This window comes from Primulina tabacum, chromosome 16 (genome assembly GCF_025594145.1).
Source record: "Primulina tabacum isolate GXHZ01 chromosome 16, ASM2559414v2, whole genome shotgun sequence".
Taxonomy (NCBI): domain Eukaryota; kingdom Viridiplantae; phylum Streptophyta; class Magnoliopsida; order Lamiales; family Gesneriaceae; genus Primulina; species Primulina tabacum.
The window spans coordinates 14024568-14041504 of record NC_134565.1 but is presented as its reverse complement, the minus strand read 5'-3'; the positions used below and the strand labels follow the sequence as shown (position 1 = coordinate 14041504).

General features: G+C 34.5%; 1 long non-coding RNA gene across 1 annotated transcript; it reads left to right on the top strand.

Annotated features, from left to right (window-relative positions):
• Window positions 1–621: 621 nt before the first annotated feature.
• LOC142530175 (uncharacterized) lies at window positions 622–8630 on the top strand. Its single transcript, XR_012816049.1, has 2 exons — window positions 622–782; window positions 8432–8630. It is a non-coding gene; the product is annotated as an uncharacterized LOC142530175 (long non-coding RNA).
• The last annotated feature ends 8307 nt before the right edge of the window (window positions 8631–16937 follow it).

Below are 16937 nucleotides of genomic sequence, written 5' to 3'. Positions count from 1 at the left end.
TTTGAAGGTCCACGTGAACCACATGCATGCAAGTTATTAAATTTCTTTGGTATTTTATTAAATTGTTTTAGAGCATTAAATGTATGTTTATTTCATGTAGTTGTGTTTTAATTTATGATTTATTTAAAGTTCATGCATAATTATTGCATAATAGAATTTATTTCATGAAAATTTAAATGTTCGTGCATTAAAAATTTTTAAGTTGCATTTCACGTTCGAGCGGGGAGCAGAGACCGGGAAATTTTCAAGAAAATTATTTTATTACATGATTAATTTTTATTAATTAATATAAGATGTTTTAAAGGTATTTTTCAAGAATTGGGATTTATTGGGTATTTTTACCTGCATGATTTTAATTTTCAACTGTGCGCAAATTTTAGCGAATCGGGAAACTTTTTGAGGGTTCGGCAAATATTTTCAAATTATTTCCAACACGAAATATTTTTCGAGATTGTGTTTGGATCTAATGGGTCTACTTTTAAGTTTATTGAGCTAAAAACACTTTTTATTTTAATTGAGATCCATTAGTGCATATATTAATTAACTTCAGCATAACGTAAATCTAATTAAAACTAAGTGGACACCCACCCATTTACTTCAGCAGCCCCTCCACGTGAAGGCATCATCTTATTTCTTCTCCCACAGCCGACAGCTTCTCCCTCAACCTTTTTCCTCTCAGTTTCCCCATCAGCTGCTCAAGAAATCATCGGCCACTTCAATTCTTGCATAGAAAAGTTCTCCCGGGTCTCCCTCACATCGTTCTTGCTCTCCAAACATCCAAGGCACGCGTTGCACTTTCATTTTTGCATCAAATACGCCATATACATGTGTTTGTATGATAGATTTTATGTGGAACCTTCGATCCAGCATTATACATGGAAGTAGTTTGTATTTCTTCAAATTTATGCATTTCTTGTTATGCATCTCACATTTTCCTTCAAAGTTGTTGCAAGGGGCTGCTGTATGGTGTGTTAAGGGCCTGTTATTGCCGAGTTGGAAAGGATTTGCAAGCTGGAGCGATGCCTTGCAGCGAGAGAAAGTGTTGGTCGAATTATTGAGGTTTTGGGGCTTGGAAATGGGTTTGATCGGTGTAGAAAGGGTTCGGTCGTGCATGGTCTTGAACCAAGCTATGTCTCAGTCCTAGTAATATCTGGTAAGATGTTAGAAGTGATCCATGGGTGTTTGGTTGAGGGAGAAGCTCGGTCCTTGGAGGTAGAGCTTGACCGAGATAAAGTGTGATAGGCTCGATCGGTTTATGCCTTGGTTTGTGCAGCAGCTTTTTGCTTGGGTTTGGCTTAGTTTAGAAGGGTCATTAGGGTCTTAATGCTGAGGTTTAAAGGCTGGACAGGTGGTGGGATAAGAGGGGACCGAAAGGTTAAAGATTTGGGGGCCATGTGTTGGAGTATGATCATAGAAGGGGGGCCGAGAGTTTAATTTGAGGGGAGTAGGTTCTGTTCGAAATATTATGGGTTTAGAGGACATAATTTAAGTAGTAAATGATTTAGAATGAGTTGTTTAAATTATGGTTCAAGTTGGGAGAATTTGGTTAAGTATCGGTTTTATTTGGGTTAAAACCGGGACATCGGTCCAAGTTTTAAAAAAATTCGGTTAAGTTATGAAATGAGCTTGAGTTTACGTCTAGTAATGCTTATAAATATGTTTTGGGTTATTTTTAGGAGTTTGGTAATCTTCGGAACAAAATAATGAGTTTTGGATTTATCCGGGATTTAATCGTCGCACGAAATGTTAATTAAAGGATTAATGGAAACGTCTAGATTTAAGCTTAATAAAATTATGAGAAATTATATTTAAGCTCAAATAATTATTAGAAGTCTAAGTTTTTAATTTGGAAATTTTATGCTAAGGTTTGGTTTAATTCGGTATTCAAACGCATTAATAGGTTATATTTAAAGATTAATTTAAAAGTCATAGATTTAAGTCAAATAAAAATATGGGAAAGTTCTTGTATGCTTAAATAATTATTTGGGACGTGTTAGAGTCAATAGAATTAAGAAAATGTCAAAGAAGTGAAATTTTACGTCTATGGGCAAAATGGTAATTTTGGGTTTCAGGGGCAAAATGGTCATTTTGCACCTGAGGAGAGATGTTGGTCCTGGCAGCGCCCTGAGCACAAATTCATGATATTTTAAATGTTCCCGCATCATGATTCACGATTTTTAAGATTTTAAAAAAATATACGTTGCATGCTTGAATTTAAAGGAAATTGCATTTATACATGAATTTTGTAAGTGATGAAAATAATAATGTTTTGAATGACGGGAATTAGTTGTGGCTATCGAAGTATATGTAAATGTTTAAGACGTATATGTAAATGCTGATGATGAGGCCTAGGCACAGTGGATGGGTGATAATGTCACTGAGGTCCGACAGCCGTCGGGTACCGCGGTTCTATGTATGATTGATCCATCGTAAATGATGATGTAGTGATAGTCACCTCTAATGAACTGAATTCACCAATGATAAATGATGAACGATGAATGATGAACAATGAATGATGAACGATAAATGAATGATGAACGATGAATGATGAACGATGAACGATAAATGATAAACGATGAATGATGAATGATGATTAACGATGAGCTGTTTTGACACGTCATGATTTTACAAGACACGTTTATGTTACGTTTTTAAAGTTCATGAAAGGTATGTTGAGTATGATATTTTTCACTGCTGTGTGCTATGTATATGTATTTGCTATTAACGGTGCATGTGTGTTGAGTCTTTAGACTCACTAGGCGTGTGTGATGCAGGTGAGTTCAATGTTGAGGAGACTAGGGTGTTGGACTCTGAGTCAGCAGACCTGGTGGGCAACACGACCCGAGGACCACATTTTTTCCGCATTATGATTTATGAAACTGAGAGGAGATGAACATTTTCTTACGATGATGAATTTAATATTTTTACTCGTTTATGTTTACGTATAATTTTGAATGAGTTTGATTATTTTACAGTGCGTTATTTTTATTGTCAAATATTTAAGATCATTTTTAAATGTTATTTCGAAAATGCGAACTTTTAGCTTTATAAAAAAAAAACTTTTCCGCACTTTTAAAATAGCAGACGTTAGAGTTGGTATCAGAGCAAGGGTCCTGTATAGGGTTGTTCCACCGCCAGCTTCTGCAGCTCAGTCTTCAAGCCTCAAGTCCGTAAGCTTTTATGGTTTAAATGATTTTTTAATGCTATCACCTGCATGTTTACATGATATATGCTTTGCAATACATGTTTATATATCGTTATGTTTTGTGATTTGATGCTTTAAAAATTTTTATGCATGTTACGAAATGAAATGAGAAATTATATGATTTTCATGCATGCTGGCTTTGTGGTGAAATTGGACATGAATAAGAATTTTGTTATTGGGCATTAGGAAAGGTTGAAAATAATTTGACTTTCTTAATTTTTGGTTAGTAAGTACTGATATTCTACTTGTGGGTCAAAAGTTAATCTTGAAAATTATAAATGCTTTTGGGACTCGTGGTTGCTAGTTGAATTAATTTTTGAGGATTCCTTGTAAGGATTAATGATTCGAAAACTAAGACAATATTTGGAAGTATAAAAACGTAGAATTTATTTAGAATGCATGCTCTACATAGTGGGACCTAAGGATTGAATTGCATGGATTGAGAATTTTAAGGACCTAACTGTATTAACCAATAATTTGAGGACCTAAGTGCAACAATAAAATTCTGAGAGACTATTTCGAATTTACCAAACTTTGGGATTAAATTTTTTGTTTTGAGAACTCTAAGGTTTAATGAGTCCTAGTCGAAAATTTTATGGAAAAAAAATACAAATTTCAAGGAGTTATAGGGCCAAAATTGTAATCTTCGAGAATTTTAAGGACCAAATTGTAAATTTTGAAATTTTGAGGATTAAATTCGAACTTTTGAGAAACACTTGAGTTAAATCAATAATTTTTTTAGGTTATGGGAATTGATTTTGAGTTTAATGAACTTAAAATTTTTGAAATTTATGTACGAGAAATCTATAAAATGGAATTAGGAACGCCAAGAACTTATGGGTAATTGTGGAATTTTCGAAATTAAGGACAAATTATGTAATGTTTGAGGAAATTAAGAGTTGATGTTACAATTTTAAGAAATTATGGGGACTAGTTTAACAGTATGTGAGAATTGATTGGTTTTAACGACAAGAATCTTTTTATGATTTAGGTTTGAAGGGACACCTAGAAGCTTGAAACAATTGATTATTATTTTATAAGGAATGACAATCAAGGACATTGTAGGATGATTCAATATTAGGCTTGAAAATCTAGGCGTTAATGGAGCAAGATAGTGGAAAAATTAAGATTTTACAGTGATAACAATTTAAGGTAAAGTGATCATTTAATTAAGTTATAAGATTAGACATTAAGTTAACTTATTTTTGGGAACTTAAGGTTTGATGTATCATAAGTTTTAATCATGATTTTAAGAGTTAAACTTATACCTTTGTTGGAATTTGATTTTTCTAGAAAATTGGATACGATTGACGGTTAGGCTACTTGATAGACGCATGTAAGAATTGAGGTAGACACATTGTCTTGAGAAATTTTTGGTAACTCAATAAGAAACTTGGGAATAAATGAATATGTGTGTTGAAATTATGTTATCTAATACTAATTGGGTTGCGAAGCTTGAAATTTTAAGTTTATGAAATAGGTGTTCGTAAGGAAATTGTGGGTGAAATAAAAACAAAAGGAAATTTGCGGTATTTAGCATAGGTTACCAATGAACGAATATTAAGTTTCTTGTCGAGTAAGAAATCTAAAATATTGATATGGAGATTCTAGAACTCTATGGGTTATAAGTGAAGTTTATTTATTAAAGTTAGTCTATGGGATAACTTATTAAGTTTTATACGCTAATATTAATTAAACATTAGGGATACGTAAGAATGCGACATTTGTTTCAAGGAGGAAAATCTAAGAGTCTTAGGCCTCAACTATATTGTAATTGGGAAGAGAATAATTTAAGCATGCAACTGATGCGAGAGGTGTTTTACTAATTTGGTAGAAGATCATTATTTTATAATTGGGTTTTATGGATTAACGTTATTCGAGGTTTAAGATTTGCAACAATTTTACCTCCGGGTGTACTCGTAAATAATTAAGTTATGTAAGTTTGGTGTCGTAAGATAAAGATTCGATTCAAGAATCTTAGGCTAATATTATTATGAGATTGAGATAAGATTTAACATATAAGTGTTTTACCGAGGATAGAAGTCGATCAGTAACTTTTGGTGCTAAGGTTTCTTAAGTTGAACTCCATAAATGCTAATGTAATAAATCAATGAACATTACGGATATGATATAAGAAAAGTAAGACGCAATAAAATTCGGACTGTCATTTCTAATATTGGGAAGTTTGAGAAAAGTCAAAATTCGTGGCCTGAGTAGAATAGAACTAAGTCGCCATAAGTCATTCTAGGTTGCGATTCGCAAATAAGAATTTCAATAGGCTAAATAATTAGGATTGAGGAGATATAAGGGCAACTTAACACTTATTTTATTAGAGAACGCAGCGGAAGCGTGAATTATTGGGATATTAGAATTAAGAGTCTAAACTTTTTGTTTATCGAGGATAAGGGAATTTCGAGGACGAAATTCAATTTAAGGGGGGTAGATTGTAACATCCCGAAAATTTGAAGGTCCACGTGAACCACATGCATGCAAGTTATTAAATTTTTTTGGTATTTTATTAAATTATTTTAAAGCATTAAATGTATGTTTATTTCATGAAGTTGTGTTTTAATTTATGATTTATTTAAAGTTCATGCATAATTATTTCATAATAGAATTTATTTCATGAAAATTTAAATGTTCGTGCATTAAAGATTTTTAAGTTGCATTTCACGTTCGAGTGAGGAGCAGAGACCGGGAAATTTTCAAGAAAATTATTTTATTACATGATTAATTTTTATTAATTAATATAAGATGTTTTAAAGGTATTTTTCAAGAATTGGGATTTATTGGGTATTTTTATCTGCATGATTTTAATTTTCAACTGTGCGCAAATTTTAGCGAATCGGGAAACTTTTTTAGGGTTCAGCAAATATTTTCAAATCATTTCCAACACGAAATATTTTTCGAGTGTGTTTGGATTTAATGAGTCTATTTTTAAGTTTATTGGGCTTAAAACACTTTTTATTTTAATTGAGGCCCATTAGTGCACATATTAATTAACTTAAACTTAACCTAAATCTAATTAAAACTAAGTGGACACCCACCCATTTACTTCAGCAGCCCCTCCACGTGAAGGCATCATCTTATTTCCTCTCCCACAGCCGACACCTTCTCCCTCAGCCGACACCTTCTCAGTTTCCCCATCAGCAGCTCAAGAAATCATCGGCCACTTCAATTCTTGCATAAAAAAGTTCTCCCGGTCTCCCTCACATCGTTCTTGCTCTCCAAACATCTAAGGCACGCGTTGCACTTTCATTTTTGCATCAAATACGCCATATACATGTGTTTGTATGATAGATTTTATGTGGAACCTTCGATCCAGCATTATACATGGAAGTAGTTTGTATTTCTTCAAATTTATGCATTTCTTGTTATGCATCTCACATTTTCCTTCAAAGTTGTTGCAAGGGGATGCGGTATGGTGTGTTAAGGGCCTGTTATTGCCGAGTTGGAAAGGATTTGCAAGCTGGAGCGATGCCTTGCAGCGAGAGAAAGTGTTGGTCGAATTATTGAGGTTTTGGGGCTTGGAAATGGGTTTGATCGGTGTAGAAAGGGTTCGGTCGTGCATGGTCTTGAACCAAGCTATGTCTCAGTCCTAGTAATATCTGGTAAGATGTTAGAAGTGATCCATGGGTGTTTGGTTGAGGGAGAAGCTCGGTCCTTGGAGGTAGAGCTTGACCGAGATAAAGTGTGATAGGCTCGATCGGTTTATGCCTTGGTTTGTGCAGCAGCTTTTTGCTTGGGTTTGGCTTAGTTTAGAAGGGTCATTAGGGTCTTAATGCTGAGGTTTAAAGGCTGGACAGGTGGTGGGATAAGAGGGGACCGAAAGGTTAAAGATTTGGGGGCCATGTGTTGGTGTATGATCATAGAAGGGGGGCCGAGAGTTTAATTTGAGGGGAGTAGGTTCTGGTCGAAATATTATGGGTTTAGAGGACATAATTTAAGTAGTAAATGATTTAGAATGAGTTGTTTAAATTATGGTTCAAGTTGGGAGAATTTTGGTTAAGTATCGGTTTGATTCGGGTTAAAACCGGGACTTCGGTTCAAGTTTTAAAACAATTCGGTTAAGTTATGAAATGAGCTTGAGTTTACGTGCAGGAATGCTTATAAATATGTTTTGGGATATTTTAAGGAGTTTGGTAAGCTTCGGATCAAAATAATGGGTTTTGGATTTATCCGGGATTTAATCGTCGGACGAAACGTTAATTAAAGGATTAATGGAAACGTCTAGATTTAAGCTTAATAAAATTATGGGAAATTATATTTAAGCTCAAATAATTATTAGAAGTCTAAGTTTTTAATTTGGAAATTTTATGCTAAGATTTGGTTTAATTCGGAATTCAAACGCATTAATATGTTATATTTAAAGATTAATTTAAAAGTCATAGATCTAAGCCAAATAAAAATATGGGAAAGTTATTGTAAGCTTAAATAATTATTTGGGACGTGTTAGAGTCAATGAAATTAAGAAAATATCAAAGAAGTAAAATTTTACGTCTATGGGCAAAATGGTAATTTTTGGGTTTCAGGGGCAAAATGGTCATTTTGCTCCTGGGGTGAGATGTTGGTCCTGACAGCGCCCTGAGCACAAATTCATGATATTTTAAATGTTCCCGCATCATGATTCATGATTTTTAAGATTTTAAAAAAATATACGTTACATGCTTGAATTTAAAGAAAATTGCATTTATACATGAATTTTATAAGTGATGAAAATAATAATGTTTTGAATGACGGGAATTAGTTGTGGCTATCGAAGTATATGTAAATGTTTAAGACGTATATGTAAATGCTGATGATGAGGCCTAGGCACAGTAGATGGGTGATCCTGTCACTGAGGTCCGACAGCCGCCGGGTACCGCGGTTCTATGTATGATGGATCCATCGTAAATGATGATGTACGATAGTCACCTCTAATGAACTGAATTCACCAATGATAAATGATTAAAGATGAATGATGAACGATGAATGATGAACGATAAATGAATGATGAATGATGAACGATGAACGATGAATGATAAACGATGAATGATGAATGATGATTAACGATGAGCTGTTTTGACACGTCATGATTTTACAAAACACATTTATGTTACATTTTTAAAATTCATGAAAGGTATGTTGAGTATGGTATTTTTCACTGCTGTGTGCTATGTATATGTATTTGCTATTAACGGTGCATGTGTGTTGAGTCTTTAGACTCACTAGGCGTGTGTGATGCAGGTGAGTTCGACGTTGAGGAGATTGGAGGCATTGGACTCTGAGTCAGCAGACCTAGTGGGCGACACGACCCGAGGACCACATGTTTTCCGCATTATGATTTATGAAATTGAGAGGAGATAAACATTTTCTTACGATGATGAATTTAAGATTTTTACTCGTTTATGTTTACGTATGATTTTGAATGAGTTTGATTATTTTACACTGCGCTATTTGTATTGTCAAATATTTAAAATCATTTTTAAATGTTATTTCGAAAAATGCGAACTTTTAGCTTTATAAAAAAAATATTTCCGCACTTTTAAAATAGAAGACGTTAGACATACCATCTAGTTCTTCATTCCAGAACCAAGCACATTGATGTTAGACATCATTTCATCAGAGAACATGCTCCCAAGAAGGACATCAGACTGGAGTATATCTAACCTGAAAACAAGCATCAGATATCTTCACCAAGCCCTTACCGGACGCAACAGATATCTTCACTAAGCATATATCTTCAATAAATGAAAATTGGATAGAATAACATAAAACTTAAATACGAAACAAGTAGTAAACAAAATAACATTTAGTTCATTAAGTCAGGACTTTGCAAAGTAATACAAATGATGAGAATCAACTCTAGAATGCTTATTATCTAATTGAATAATCTATTTTCCTTATCTTGGTAGGTGAAATGGATGATTTCGTAGCTTAGTCCTACTAAGAAAGAAAAATTTAAATACAAGATTTTACACTATCTATTTCCCTATCTACAGTGGCCCTCCAGACGGCCATCCAGGTGCCCATCCCACCTGTGCATGTCCTCAAAAAGTCATTTGAGAAGGCAATCCTTCTCATGACTTTCTGGTCTTTGTAGAGCATTAGAGGATAGACACCTTCATCTTTGAAGATGTCTGCAGCATGGGGCATGCCGAGACACCGCTGGAATTTTCTCTTCCATGCCACAAGTTTCTTTGTGGCAACAGGTCCTCTACAAGGGAGACCTATCTCCCTGTCGAACTGCAACTTCTAGAGCTCGGACCAGGTTGACAGCGTCCTCTCCAAGACACTATCTTCATATTTCTGTTTGCGATTGGCCACTATGGACCTTTGAAACTCTTCAGCGAGATATGTCTCCGAAGAACTGGAAGATTTATCCATCTTTTACTTTGCTGAAATTTTATGCATCAAAAAAGCTTCAAGTGATTTCATCTTTAGCTTGTTTGATCTCATTTATAGAGTCAAACTATACGAAAGGTCGCAATAATTATGATGAACGTTGGATTGACAGGAGAATGCGAAGTGGCATCTGTCATCCGCCGACTGCTCATTCTCCAAGGACAAGATTACTTAACTTCATAGTATGCTTAATTTAGGGTGAATATCGAATTTAAGTGGGTCAATTGATAAGACAATAGTAACCTGTTCATAAAATGAACTGAATTAGTTTCGAACAAATCAGTTAGTATCTGAATAAACTGATCTTATTCCATATGTTGACGAACTTTAATTCATATTAAATTCCATAATTGAATATGTGACCAAGTACAATTTACCCATCTAAATTTTAAATTTCAAACATTTATCAAGTTTTTATCTAACTACTTAAACCATCTATTAAATTTAAATTTCCAACGGATTAAAAATCCTAATTATTGGATCAAAATCTCTCACAAACTGCCAAATGTCCAAAATTTGAACGGTCACGGATATACATAGAAACCGCCTCTCATAAAGTGCCTCACCATTTCCAAAGTTCGAACTTTCGTATTTTCAGAGCAAACCTCTTGTGTCCTTATAGATTTTTAGCAAACTAAATCAAATGGCATCGCAGACACCTACTTATCTCTCCAATGCTATTGCAGTCGATTTCGAATCGATCTTTTCACACTCTAAAGAATCAGTCCGTAGCATGTTTGAGAAGATTGAAGCATCTAGGATTCATACTTTTCTAGGGTTAGCAACCCAAGAAATTTACTCTGCTGAAATCATATCCATCTCCGAATCGAGCTCAATAACCGATGACAGAAAGATTCATATGAAGGTGAGTGACCACGTTCTGGTTGTGGATAAAGATTTCTTTACAAATTGTTTCAGCTCCCAACTGAAGGCCTCTCAAGCTTTTCAGAGGTCTTTGCTGCTGCAATTGAGAAAATGGAAAAGATCAAAGTGTCTAACCCCAAGAAAGAACTGAAGCCAGAATACCAGCAACTGGATGACATCGTTTCCAAGGGCCTTCTGGCAAAGGCAGGATCCTTTGCTACCCTCACTCTCGATAAATTTCAAGCTATGATTGCTATTGTCAAGGGGATAAAGATTAACTGGTCATCAAACCTCTTCTCAATCTTGAAGAACATGATTCAGACTTTGAAGCATTACAAAGGCTTCACACTTCAGCTGAGCAGGATCGTTGAGGACTCCGGGATACTTCCAGTGCTCTCCTCTTCACACATCAGATTTAAGATTTTTGCAGCCTCCAAAGTTCAATTAAAGAAGACTGTGTTGGAAAATCAGCAGCAAAGGTTAAGAAAACTGACAAGACAAAACCAGCTGCTGCTCCGAAGTCTAAGAGAAAAATGTTCCTTTCTACCAGTGATTCGAAGAAAACTCCTTCTCCTGTTTTGAAGAAGAAACCAAGGTCGCAGAAGACAAAACCAACTGCTACTCTTAGAGCTCTTCCTGAGCTCAGATTATTCCCTTCCGAAGCTCAACAACCGCTTATAGTTGTTCCTATTTAGTCAGTTGATCTAGCTTCCCTACCAGAATAGGAGACTGCAGCTGATCATCCCTCTACTATCATAACTGATTTTGAAGAAAAGCTGAAACTGAAAACAATCTCAGCTCCTCTTACAATAGTTGTTCGTCCCACAACTCTACCTCCAGCAAGCTTAAAAGGCGTAATTATCATAGAAGCTGTGGACAACTGATTCACAACTAGACTTGCCTTGTGCCCTAACTGATGCGAAGGGCAAGTCAAAAATGATTGAGGAACCGAGACCCAACAATGCCATTCAGACGCAAATTGATCTTATCATGAAAGATATAAATGAGCATGCTGAACTGAAGTTGAAACTCTTCAACGAAAGGGTGAACTTCCGAATAGTCAACTTTGCCAAGAAGCTAAGGAAGAAGAATGTTTTGAAGAAATTCATCTCCTTAGAATCATCTGTAATGAAGGATGTCAAAGCCACTACAGTCGCCCAAGCCGTGGAGAGAAGATCATACCTCTTCGATCTTATGAGAATCCAAAGGTTGGCTGTGGTGATAGCTCAATTGAGATCCAACTATGATCCAGCTGATCCTACTGCTTATGAAGACAAAGCACATTTTCAACCACTGGACTATGATCTCATTTCCCTTCAGATGAGAGTTCAGAATTTAGAGATGGGACAACAATTGCATGCTCTAGTAAGGACCAGTGGTTCACCATTAGCTGAGGAGGACTTTCCAAGTGAAACAATAGAGGTGCAGCCGATGGCTCCAACTGAAGAAGAATCAGTTGTGGTTCAAGCAGTTTAACCAGTTTCAAAAGTTCTTTATCTACTCTCCACCGATGAACATCCTTCCTCATCTGCTGCATTGATTATCCTACCAATCTCAGAACCAGCAATGCAGTCATCTACATTTTCTGAAGAAGTTCTGACAATGGCAAATGTAGATTATATGCTGCAATCAGTTACCGAGGATATTCAAATTGAGTTCAAAGATGACTTTGTTGCCGATGATGTTGTTGAACCTATTGAAGATCAACTTATGATACCAACAACAAAAGTAGAGGCACAAACTAAAATTGTTCAGTTACCAACTGAACAAATAATCTCTCTCTCAGTCAAGGAACCAACAGTTGAAACTACTATGCCATTTATCGATCAGTTGCTTCCTGATAATTTCTTAATGACAAAAGTCACCATTCAGTTCTTTGCTGCTCAAAATATTGCCAAGGCATCCAGCTTTTCAATTGATCACCAGGATCATCCTCCCAGTCAGTCAGCTCAAGTAGCAACATTAGAAGAATTTGCCGCTAATATTGACCAAGATATTTCTCCAGAACAACTTACAGTTGTGGAATATTCTAAGAATGGAAAGGGGAAAGAAAAAGTTCCTACTGAAGAACTCTCTCCTGAAATGCCACTAGACGCTGATATAATGTTGGAGACCATAATTTCAGAACATAACAATCTTGATTCAATCATCAATCAAATAAAATCTACTCAGTTTCTGCATTCTTTAAGTCTGGACTCCTTAAAAGAACATACAATGAAAGACTTAAAGAAACTGACCAAGAATGGGGTTGCTTTTTTTATTCCATTGAAAAGATTAAAAGAGAATTAGTTACAATCCCTATTCTATTCTCTTCACAAGACCAACTCAGCGATCGGATTGAATTCGTGCATACTAGTCTATCTAACAAGATCGAAACAATGCAAAAACAGCTGGCTGAAGTATCTGCTCAAGTGAGTTCAACATTCCTCCTCTTCACAAGAGTGGAGTGTGTTGACCAAAAGGGGGAAGAACAGAAGACAGATGCAGCAGGAGCAAGAAGTAAAAAGATAACTAAACCAGACAAGCCAAACTAATACCAACTGAGAAGAAGTCAAAGAAATAATTTTGAGTGTCCTAAATCAGTTGATTAGTTTTGTGGCATAATTTTTATTTGAAATTTTTGTACGAATCTGTATTTAACTTTTTCAAATCAATAAAAATTATCATTGCTCAATATAAACAAATCTGTACATTATCTACAATCAGTTTTTTCATCATCAGTTCAAGAAATCTATGTTTTGTCAAACACCGAAAAGGAAGAAATTGTTGGAAATATGTTTTAGACTTTGACAAATTAATCTTAAAGGAAATGAAGAATCCAACTTATTGAACAGACGAAACTGAAGACTTCGTTTTGAGCTGAACTGAAAAACCTTATCAATTGCAGTTTTCGTAACTGATAGGAGATCAGTTACAACTGATAATGTCCAGCTGAACTGATCGGCTGATCAGTTCACTTCAAATCAGTTGCCCTCGATATCAGTTGAAAGATCAGCAGAACATTCTGACAGGTCGTACCAAAGCAGAATAGGTGTATCAGAAAAGAACAGTCTGAAAACCTAGTATTACTGTCAAATAAATCTATTATACGACGAATCAACGAATATTTGTCATTAAATGAACATTAAATGTATTCAATGTGACCGTTGAGTTCGAAGACTATATACAGCTGATCAAATCAGTTAAAGAAGGTTTGTGACAAAGAACAAGAAAATATACATAGCAATCAAACAAATCAATTGCAATACACTTCACGATCATATTCTCAAGTTTTCAGATCGCATATATAAGCTTTACATTCGTTATATTTATCAGAATCATTCGGGCTATGAATTAGAGCATATTTCAGTTTAACAAACTGTGTAAGAAGTGTTAGACTAAGAGTTTCAGTTTGGCAGTGTGTAAGACGAACTAAAGTGGGTTATTACAATTTGTTGTAATATATCAAAGTCTTATAGTGAAATCATATCCTCGTGATAGAAAGGGTGACGTAGGAGCATTTGAAGACTATGAACATCCAGAAAAACTCCTGTGTTCATTTCAGTTATCATTTCAGTCTATTTTAAGTATTCAATCTATATTTCAGTCTTATTCTGTACTTGTATAATTTGACCGATTTATATCGACACACAAGATTCTCGGATCAGTTCCTCAAAGAACTGATTCACATTTCAGAAAAGAAGTTAAAGAAGCCGAGGTGTTTCTAAACACCTTAGCCATCCCAACCGATCCTAACAGAAATGATATAGCTTCTAAATTAAACGAATTTGAGCCCCGGTTCAACCATCAATTTGAATACCCCCGATTAGGCATCCATAAGTAAGGAAAATAATTTGTAAAAGTGATAGAAATGAAGTTTAAAAATTCAATAATGACAATCGAATTAGCTTTGCCATTAATGAAAGGAATTATGCATAAATTTACAATAAAAGAATTAAAATAAGCTGTTGGAAATCTAAAGGAACTAGGAAATATAATATGAAAATAGTGTTGAAATCTGGAAAATATAAATCTAAGAAATAAAATTTATGTTAGAAATGTGTCGTCGATGGACTGCTGAAATTGGAAAGAATTTGAATATTTGATTGATTTTTCGATGTGCGAGTGCTGTTTCTGACTCATTTCTTCATTTTAATATGATAATTACTTCTGACCGTCATCTTCCAATTGTTAATGAGATCCTACCCACGTGGGTATTGCCTTCATGATAGGATGGATGACCAAAATCTTGCACCAAGATCTTGCCACACATACAATTTCAAAAAAAAAATGGGTCCTATATATGCATGGACAAATCTTGACCATCCATCCTATCATGGGGGCAATGTCCACATGGGTAGGATGAAATAAACCCTCCAAATTCAGCTATATGGAGCACGTTACCTCTCCACTTTCTTCATTTTTGTTTGACTTACTATTTCAACTTCCAATTCTGGCCTACATTTGAAATATTCACATTTCTTGCTTTAACCGTCAAGTTTCTCGAGCTGATGCACCAACCCACTTGCCCCACTAAGAACATGTCCCACTTTATTGCAACTGCTTTGATTTGGTATTCTATTTTGTCTCTGCTTGGCTCCTCGAGCTGGTTCTTCGTGTACCCAAGGTTCCTGTGCTAATCCGTTCACTTTTTCGAACTGAATTAAGACCGAAACTGCAGAATACTTATCATTCAAAGAACAATTTAGATATTAATTAGTTGACCTCTAAATTAATTAGATAATCTAATTTTTTGGCCAAATACACACACACACAGATATATATAGCCCCACTTGAGTTTGTCTGCGACGGAGGCCTCTTGAGTCGCCCTTTAGCTTCAGCCTTGATTACACCTATAATAGCAACTCTTGTGTTTATAAAAAAAAATATTTTATATGAGCAAAAAGATCTTCATACCTTTCAGGTGCGGCGCTAGAGCTCCGATCGTTGGGAGGGCTTCTCGAGAAGAACAGAAACTAATTCATCAAATTAATTAATTTAAAATTATGATTGGGTTGAAAATAGTGTAGTAATTTTAAACAATATCCTTAATTTGGCTTGATTCGTTGAAAATAATATTTGAATGTTGAAAAAGTAATAATTGAATATTTGAATGTTGAAAATAAGAGTTGTAAAATTAGAAATTTGTGTGTGATGATGTAGGTAATGATGTATTTTATTTTTTGATTATTTGTAAAGATTTTCTATAAATAGATCTCTCATTTGTGAAGAAATTCACAATTGAGTAGAGAGAAAAATATTATAAAGTGTGTAGTTTGGTAAATTTTGAGAGTTTGTGATTTTTACTTTTTACCATAAATTTTTACTTTTCACAACACGTTATCAGCACGAAGCTCTAAAAGTCCTCCATACTTTTCCAATCTCCAAACAGAAGAAAAAGGTAACAAAAGTAATAATATTTATTTTACTGTTATTTATTTATTGTGTATATATTTAATATATAATATAATGTTATTATTAGAAATAATAAAAATAAATTTTTCAAAAACTTGTTATAAATCCTGGGAGTATGTTAAGACGATATCCCACACTCCCGGTAAGGGATACGACAAGTATAAAAACCTATAAGATTTTTAAACAAAATAACTTATGACACATCATTATAATAATGTGATATGATATACATAATTATTTAAACATGACTAATATTATATACACCATATTATTACCATAAAATTATACAAATACATATATTTATTTTTTTGTACACCAACAGTCATAAACGGTAACAAAACGGCTAGTTTTTGCCCTATAAATCTGATCTCACAAACTCTTTCAATCACTCCAACTTTCTTCTATTATCTAAAAAATTATTCTTCATCAAATTTTTCGAAGAAAAAAGAAGATGACTTTCTCGAGGTTATTTTTAATTATTTTGGTTATCATACTCACGAGTCTTTTATTTATCGGAGAATATCCTCATCGTGTGTTTTCTTTATTTTTACAAATGCTTGTACTTGTTGTTTATCCATTACTTTGTATTGCAATATTCATTAACTAATAAAATGCATCGTAATTTTTTTAGTACCACCATGTCAAATTTGACAAAGCTCGAATTTGTTGCGCTCGACATCACGGGAAAAAATTATATGCCATGGACTCTCGATGTAGAAATGCATCTTGAGTCATTGGGTCTAAGCGAGACCATTAAAGAAAATGGTATATCTTCATCACAAGAAAAAACAAAAGCTATAATATTTTTACGTCGACATCTCGATGAAGGTTTAAAATGTGAATATCTCATCGAAAAAGATCCCATGGCTTTGTGGAAAGGATTGAAAGAAAGATTTGAACATATAAGGGAAGTTATACTTCCGACCGCCCGCGATGAATGGAATATGTTAAGATTCCAAGATTTTAAGAAAGTCAGTGATTATAATTCAGCGATGTATCGAATAATCTCGCAGCTAAAATTTTGTGGACATGAGGTTACAGAATCGGAAATGCTTGAAAAAACATTTTCCACGTTTCACGCATCAAATAT